Source organism: Daucus carota, chromosome 6, assembly GCF_001625215.2.
Source record: "Daucus carota subsp. sativus chromosome 6, DH1 v3.0, whole genome shotgun sequence".
Taxonomy (NCBI): Eukaryota; Viridiplantae; Streptophyta; class Magnoliopsida; order Apiales; family Apiaceae; genus Daucus; species Daucus carota.
The window spans coordinates 20,081,434-20,090,396 of NC_030386.2; the positions used below are offsets into that span (position 1 = coordinate 20,081,434).

General features: G+C 36.0%; 1 long non-coding RNA gene across 1 annotated transcript; it reads left to right on the forward strand.

Moving 5' to 3' along the window:
- The first annotated feature begins 6,100 nt into the window (after positions 1–6,100).
- Positions 6,101–6,383, forward strand: LOC135147160 (uncharacterized). The gene is made up of 2 exons (XR_010284699.1): positions 6,101–6,246; positions 6,292–6,383. It is a non-coding gene; the product is annotated as an uncharacterized LOC135147160 (long non-coding RNA).
- Positions 6,384–8,963: the final 2,580 nt, after the last annotated feature.

Sequence of the window (8,963 nt, forward strand, 5' to 3'; positions counted from 1 at the left end):
TTTATGATTGATTTTTTGCCGAGTTTAAGATTGATTTTTTCTCGTGAGGAAATGAATCTGGGTTTTTGCAGCCTGACCGCATATGTGTCATGGTGACAAATCAACTGCCATGGACACAATAAAGAATACTGGTGTTCCAACTGTGGCAGGGAGCGATGGTTTGTTACTGGTATAAGCTCTGATCTATATATTACAAATAGTGTCCTTGAAGATTTCTTGGTGACTAAGATTAATTCTATCAATAATTTGTCTTAATAGAACACTAAAGAGGTAATCAGGCTTGCTAAGGTGATTGGCTACCCTGTGATGATTCAGGTAGAGATCCTTGTATTTGTATACTAAATCTATGATGTCTATATTATATTGGCTTGTTTTGATATAAAATGTAGCATCTTTTTATATTATTCATAATCAGATATCCTGCATGCGGGTGTGAAAGTATATATAGCATTTTAACCCACAAGGTTTTAGACGATTAATAATCTGGTAAGAGATGCCAATTGCTTGACCTTGGTGGATGTTATTATGTTAGTTCCGTCAAGAAGCTTAGTATGCATGAGTGAAAGCGTAACCGATAAATTAGGACTTTGCGCCTCTTTTTACCTACTGCTTCGTCTCTCCATAGCGAGTACATTCAGCCGAATATACTCTTCTAACAAGATGCTGTTTCATTCAATTTCTCTCGCGCCAAATTAAGCATGTTTGTTAATGTGTGCACTATGATATGCCCCAAATTTTACAACCCTTCAAAATTTATAGTTTACAATTTGTAAATAATCTCCAAACCAACTCTAGAATTTTTATCGAATATGGTGTCACACAAAAAATACACCAAATTTAGAGTTTTAGTAAATTCCAACACTAAAGAAACAATACGGCCTGCTTTAGGACCCTCCACATTCAGAATACATGAAAAAAATTCACACAGTTATAGCTATTGACAAAGGAAAAAGAAGGATGCTAGGGTAAAGCTACATCCAGAGGATAGCATTGCTTTGCAATATACCAGTCATGTAGCTTTAGAGACTTTTACAATCGATGCTTACACCCTACATTATCATTTATTAGACATGTCAAAGATCATTGCAAGCAAGTTATATATAATATAAACATTTTCACAATCTTTGCTTTTCCGTTTTCACCCCTCAATTTAGAAACTTACTATCAGCTTTGAGGTAGGCATCTCTTATATGGTGCAAACACCTTTCAACACTTAGCCTTGTCTCTAACTTTCATCAGTATGTCAACTTTATTTAATTGGATGGAAATGATCAATTAAAAACCTGTCAGCCAAAGTCATAAAGCCCAAGTATTCACTCCACATCAACGACAAGATTTGCAATACAGTCTATCTTAGCTATATTTGTCATCTTATGACGATCAACCATGGTTTTTTTATTGACACTTATCATATAGAGGCATGCAACTTACATTGCAAGAACAACTGAACATGTCAGCTACCAAATTAGACTATGCAGACTTCAAGTGTGGCGGTGAAGTTGGCCGGAGAAGGGGTTTCCGACCAGTTTCTGGTGGGGCTCAGAGTGCTGATTGTTGATGATGACCCTACTTGTCTTGTGATCTTGCAAGAGATGCTTCGGAGTTGTCGTTATGAAGGTCTCATTTACTTGTAAATTGTAATCATTTCATTTTAATTAGTAAGTAGGCTGTTTTTGAATGTTTTTCTATTTGCACTTTTTCTTTTTGAAGTTTATGTTTATCTTTTGTATGATTTGATATATGATTGCAGATGGAATTCGTTTGTGTGTGTATGTATATTAATTGTTTCTGATTAATTGTTTTTGGATTTGATAGAATTCTGCCTCCTACTTGGGTAACTGATTATTTTATTCACTTGTTGATCTGATTCATGTTGTCATGCTTGTGTTTAATTGATAGCTTGAGTTGGGTGGTGAATAACTAGTGCCTTGATTATGCACAACTAAAATATCATGAGACAGGTCGTGAGAAAGATTGTCTTCCATGAGTTGGCTAGTGGAATATGATTGAACAAGGTATTTTTTTTCTCTGGCTATTACCACATTTAGTTCAGATCCTGTCATTTCCAATTGATAGATACTTGCAGTTACCTTTTTTTCCCCGGTGACTTGTTAATCATATTTTAAAATCCTTAACCGTTTTAATCACGTAATTTACTCTTTGGAATTTCATGATATAAAATGAGAGGAAAGACATTTTCTTGTATAAAACCTGTTGTGATATTCACACTTTTCATGTCACAAATTCCAATTGTCAAGTGAGCTTAAGAAGCAGTCAGAAGAATTTTCAGAATCTTTGTTTACAATAAGTGAACTTCAAAATCATATAAGAATCTTACATTAAGGGCTCGCAAAGCAGGCACAAGGTTTTGAAGCTGATCTGGAAGTACTTATAAGTGCTAAAGTTGAGCAGGAAAAGAGAGCCATAAAAGCAGGGGGAACCTAAGAAAAGAACAACATCAGAATGTAAATACAACAGAAAGGTTACAAAAGGAACTCAGGGGGATTTATTTGAAAATCTCATCCACTTTAGATGTGAATGATAAGCTAGCTACAAAAGCACTTACTGAAGCAAATGAATTTGGTCTGGAGAATAATTATCTAGAGGTAATGCTCCATCAAACCAAGAAAGAGGTTGAGTCAATTCAACGAGTTTATGAAGCAAAATTGCTTGAACTTTTAAACCAAATACATTCCAAGACAAAACAAATGGAGCAGGTACAATTAGAGAGTGAATATAAGTCCAATGAGGCAGAAACTCTAAAAAAGCTTGCTGAAGAAACTCACAAACTCCTTTCAAAAGAAACCTTAATGCTGCAGTCTGAAATTGAAACACTTACAAGACAAAACATTTGTAGAGATTTAATTTTCCATCTTTTTCAGAGACTCGTCTATTGCATGTATCACTTGAATCAGCTTTCTTTTTTTCTTTGTTCAATGATATTTTCATGTAATATATATTCTCTTCCATTTCATACAACAAATCTATCAAGCATATTTGTGTTTACCTAAAAAAAATAAGTGATTCATACGATGCATGTGCCTTGGACGGGCAGTGGGATTGGCATCCAGGGCTGTTGTTAAAAGTGCCTCATCTTCAAGGAATGCATCCTCGGCTTTCGGACAGGCCTGATACTGTCACTTGGGTTTCAAAATTGGGTAAGCATGTTCAATTTAGTGTTTCTCTGGTCTGGGATGATCTTCGTCAAACTAGATGCAAGGTTCAATGGTGGCATTTAATTTGGTTCCCTAAAAGCATTCCTAAGCACTGTTTTACTTTGTGGCTTGCTATTCGTAATCGTTTACTTACACAAGATCGATTAAAACACTGGCAGATTCATCAACCTGTGCTCTGTAGTTTCTGTGAGCTGGTGCCTGACTCGTTGCCCCTTTGTTGTTTGATTGTGAATTCTGTTTTCATGTTTTGATGGAGTTCCAAATGCGTGGTTATTTGCTGAGTTATCGAGGCAACTGGGAGAGTTTTACTCGGTCTGCTGCTATTAATTGGAAGGGAAAATCTCTGCATACTTTAATTAATAAGCTGGTTTTGGCCGCTGTTGTTTTTCATATCTGGCAAGAACGTAATAGGCGTTTGTTTCAAAAGAAAAAGAAGAGAGTTTGGCAGATTGTTGCAGACATTACGGATGATATCCGCAAGAAATTGCAGGGTCTTGTAGTAGTGAATTCTTCGAGAGTGCGTGAGGAGCTTTCGAAGTGGGATGTGTTCAGTGAGCGACCTTCAATCCAAATTTAAATGTGTATGGATTTCTGGTGGTTTTTATCGATGGGATTAGCCTGGTGGATTTGTTTCAGGTTAATGTGGCTCTCTTGTTTTTTTTCTGGGTAGTTCAAGCGCCTGGTTTGGGTTTTTGTGGGGCTGTGGTGGTGATATTAGCTGGTTTGATCAGGTCTGGGAGGTATTCACATGCTTGGCTGTGTGTTTTTCTAGCCTGATTGAGTTGGGGAATTTTTTGAGAATTTATTGTTGTCATCTCTTTCGCTGGTTTTTGCTTTTTTTGCTCGATTGTGGTGGTTGTAATGTGGTCACAAATATTGAATTCTGGGGTGATGTTTCGATGATGGTAGCCTGGTGGATTCATTTTTGCTTGCTGTGGTGCTATTTTTCGGTCTACTTTATGTACTGGAGGGGCTGTGTTGTTTGTTGCTGGTATGTCAGGGTGTTTGGCCGGAAAATATGTGGTTTTTAGTCGCGTATGTTCGGGTATTTTCGCCTTGGCTGTGCTTATTTTCCCTATTTGTTCGGAGTTTGTTCGTTGGTGATCTCTGGTAGTTTTCTGGTGTGCACTGCTGTGTTAGTGTTTTTCGTCTGTATGGGAATTTTTCCTGAGTACTTCTGGTATTTAATTGGCCTGATTGCTTCTGGTGTGCATTGCTGTGTTAGTGTTTTTCGTCTGTATGTAAGGTGTTGGTTGAGAGGAGTCCTCTCGTTGTATATTCCTTTTTCTATTTTTAAAATCTTTCGAGGTGCCGCCCTCATTTACCCAAAAAAAAAAACCCTAAACCCTAAACCCCAAACCCCAACCCCAAAACCCCAAACCTCAAACCCAAAACCCAAACCCAAAACCCAAAACCCTACACCCTAAACCCAAAACCCGAACCCTAGACCCTCGACCCTAGGACCCCAGGACCCAGTACCCCAGGACCCCAGGACCCTCGCCCCCAGACCCCAGACCCCGAACCCCAACCCCGAACCCTAAGAATATTTTTATTTTATAATAAGCGGGATATTGTTTTAAAAGTATTAGTTTAATAAAAATGAGAATTTTTAAAGAAGAAGAGAATAAGAAAAATAAGAGAAAGGGTTCGATTTTATGTATGTATATTATAATTTCCTTGAAATTACATCTGATTCGTTATTCATCGGAATATTGAGGTTTATACTTGTTGAAAAGATAATTTAATTATCTCCATTTCTCATTCTTTAAGTTTTCTAAAATTCTGCTGGTAAATATATTAAAATATGCCTTTTCTAGCGTGTTTACTGACTTGTGATTTTTTTTCGGGTACAGTTCGAATTAGTGCCATAAAAGTGAGAATAGTACTTAATTTGGGAAAACACCTTGGTAAACAATTTAATTAAACCATTAATCAAAATTAATAGAAAATAATATAGTTGTGTATATCACAAAATTTTATGAATTAAGTTTTTTTTTTCATATAATAACACAGATTATAATAAAAATCTTTTATTTAACTTTGACTTTTATTTAATGTGAGAGAACCTCTGAAAAAAAAGTATTTAATAATAAAGTTCAAAACGTTATTATTAAAGAGGCTAATTTTCTCGTTAACAGTTTTGGTGGTGGACAGAGAGAGAGAGAGAAGAGTCTAAGCTAGGGTTTCAAAGATCGCTTCCTAATCAAGATCTCGCTACCTCGGTAAGCTAGCGATCTACGTACATTTACATTTTGTTATTGTAGATATTTATTTGATTATATCATTGTAATGATTTATGAGTAGTTGTTTTTGTGTTGTAATTATGACATTTACCTTGGTGATTGTATGTCTATGTTTGTGTTTACATTTTATGTGTATGTAAGTGTAATTGTATGTGTAATTATGTGTACATTTACATTTTATTTTTGTGTTTTTGTGTTGTAATTATGACACACACACAGAGAGAGAGAGAGAGAGAGAGAGAGAGAGATATTGTATGTGTTTGTGTGAAAGAGACACTCAATTAGTAGTAGATCATATTGTATTGTGAGATTGTGATCGTATGTGTGTGGGTGAAATTGTGATTGTATGTGTATGGTGGTGTGTAGAGAGAGAGAGAGAGAGAGAGATTGTATGTTTGTGTGTGAGACTCTCAATTAGTATCAAGGCTGCCTAGTAGATCGTATTGTATTGTGAGATTGTGATCGTATGTATGTATGTTGTGTGTGGGTGAAATTGTGATCGTATGTGTATGTTTGTGTGCGCGCGATTGTATTTGTATGTTTGTGTGCGCGCGCCCACACACACACACACACACAGAGATTGTATATATATGTGTGTGTGTGTGTGTGAGAGAGAGAGAGAGAGACTCTCAATCAGTAGCAGATCATTTAATAAATAGTCAAAATATCAATACTCTCAATCAGTTACCAAATTTTTTGACAAAATGTAAAACTCCCAGATACATAATATGACAAGTAGGCTCGAAAGAAAGAGGGCGTTTATTTACGCCAGTTCCCCAAATCCTATTCACTTCCGTTATTGAACCCTAGATCTTCCCAGCTACTATGTCCAGCACGGGCAAATGTCAACACAAAGAAAAAACCATCAATAGTAAACTCTCCTTCCTTTCTGCACATGAAGACTCAGGGGGATTATTAATTTTAATACTCATAACTCCTGAAGATTTAATGATTGAGAGAGAAATAGAGTGTGTGTGAGACATTACTAGATTGATTATATGTGTCTGTGTGCGTGTGTGTAATATATCTGCACATAGTGCATGTTACCTGGTGTAAATTTTGTGCAATGAGGTCAGGTTAAGCTGAATTTGGAAAGTTAATGTTGAGCGGATTCTTACTTTTACCACAATTCTTGATAGAACTAGTGTAATTATCCAGTTGTTATTACCAAATGTGTTGTAGGCATGGCTTTCCGTCACAGGCTGTTGGAATTCCTGCGCAGGCTAAGGCCTGCACCAGCAGCAACAACAAGGCCTGTAACAAGGCTTACCGTTGCCATACCTGAATTGCTATCATCTCCTTCCCTGTACGCAGCCAGATTCCACAAACAACTGCCAGCAAACACATGTGTTAGGCACTATGTTACTAGTCAAGATGACTACACCTACAATTCTGAAGATTTTTGTGAGTATATATAGCACAAACAATGAACCAAAATATATATGTGTGTGTGTGTGTGTGTCTGTGTGTGTGTGTGTGTGTGACTGTGTGTGTTTTGGTTCATTGTTTGTGCTATATATAATTTCACATTTTTCTGGAAAATGTCAATCTTAATTACACTTTTTATATATTTTTAAAATATTAATACCATATTTAGTGGCCTCTAATATCTTGAAATTAATTTATTTGCTTGTGTATACAAATATACGAACATAATATTAATTTAAATGAAAAGAACATGCAAATTGAAATATTCATGTACTTATGAGTTATATGAGCTAGGATCATACGTAAAACGTGAATCGCCAAAAGCCCAAAATTCTCTCACCGGGCCAAATGAGGCTAACTTCCTCGTGAAACCTGGATCCGGTTAAAAACAAGGAGATTGAATTATCGTGACACATAAATCAAAAATTATTTTTCACTGATAATTACGTAACGATCATCATAAATGGTGAACACTTTTTTTAACACATAATAAAAACAATTTCTTTAACAAAAACATAATACATTCGGACAAACTTCAACTAACCATACAACCAGGTTGAAAAATAAATAACATACTAAAAACAATTACCGATTTGTTTTCTGATCATTTAACACATATAATTTAAAAGTTCTCGAAGCCAAAAATGAAATCAAAAATCTTCCAAAGCGATCCAAATTGCACCAACATCACACAAAGCAGTAACATCCTTATCACATAAAAGCCATTGTTAGAACAATATTCAGAGACCATATTCTCATAAACTGAGATCGGAGGAGCGGCATCCGATAAACCTTCCTTTTAAAAGTTTTAATATTCAATAGATGGCTTCTAATCTCGCTAAAAGAGCTCGAGCCAGAGAACAAGATTCAACATTTAAAGATTGAGAGCTAAGCAACAGTGCTAGCTCACTTTTAACATAGCTAGTCAATTAGCCATGTTAAAAACAAACCGAAAAGCACGACCAAGTAACACAAGCTGCAACAAGCTGATCTACATGCAAAGCTCGAAAAACTTCCAGCAGGTGTGCTTGTGCTCAACACAACAGTCCAATCATGCTCCTTACCAATGCCAGCTCCAGTGAACTTAGAGCTCTTAAGATACTTCTCGTAAAATGTTTGAGTAAAATTATTCAGAACAAGACTTGGCACTCTGTTGACAACACAAACCGATAGCATTAATCCGTATGTCGTGGAATTAATGTTCACCTTGCATATCTTGAGAATGTCCGGGACTCCTGGGACACTGTTGGGATCAGTTACTTGAGAATATGGCTCGCCTTCTAGTTGTTTTGCGATTTCCTTGGCAAAGCATGAGGCCTTTGTAGGGAGCACAACACCTGAAATCAATAATCAAACTGTAAAATACCGAAACAAATATCCAAGGCACGTGAAAACCACGTTGTCCTTAAAACAGATAAGCTCCTTCCTCGTGGTGCTTGAACGTGTGTTAGCTTTCCGTCTCTCTGGATACAACGAATAGAGGTGATCTAAAGCACTAGAGACCCACCTCCAACGAACCGAACAAATATTGATTCTATCTTACTGAAACTGAATCTAGAGAGCTCTAAGAGGAATGCAAGAAAGTGATGTATTTGTGTGCTCAACCAATGTGCAAAGGCCTCCTTATATAGGAGTAAGGATTTTGTAACTTACAACCCAATTAATTTTGTAACCCCACAATGTAATAAATTGAAATTTGTAACCCCCACACAACACTAAAACCATAGTTATTATTAAGAGTTACAAATCAATTTCATTGGTTACAAAATTATATCATAAGTTACAAAAAATAACAAATAAATACATGCAAATTAAATATTCAAATAATCAAAATCAAATATTCAAATAATCAAATTTATTCAAATATCTAACAACCTTGTAGTTCATTAGTATAAGTTCTGCGATTGCCTGAAAACATAAATGCCTTTAAGAAGGCTTTCTTTCTCAACCGCAGAAAAATAAAAAAAAAAGTGGAGTTTTTTTTTTTTTGAAATCAAATGGAATTTCATTACTGAGAAAAATCACTCAACAAAGTCTCCACCAAATGGGCAAGAGGAGATGAAAAAACAATATAGCAGTTTAACAAGCAAGGGACTCTAGCTAAGCTATGTGCCAC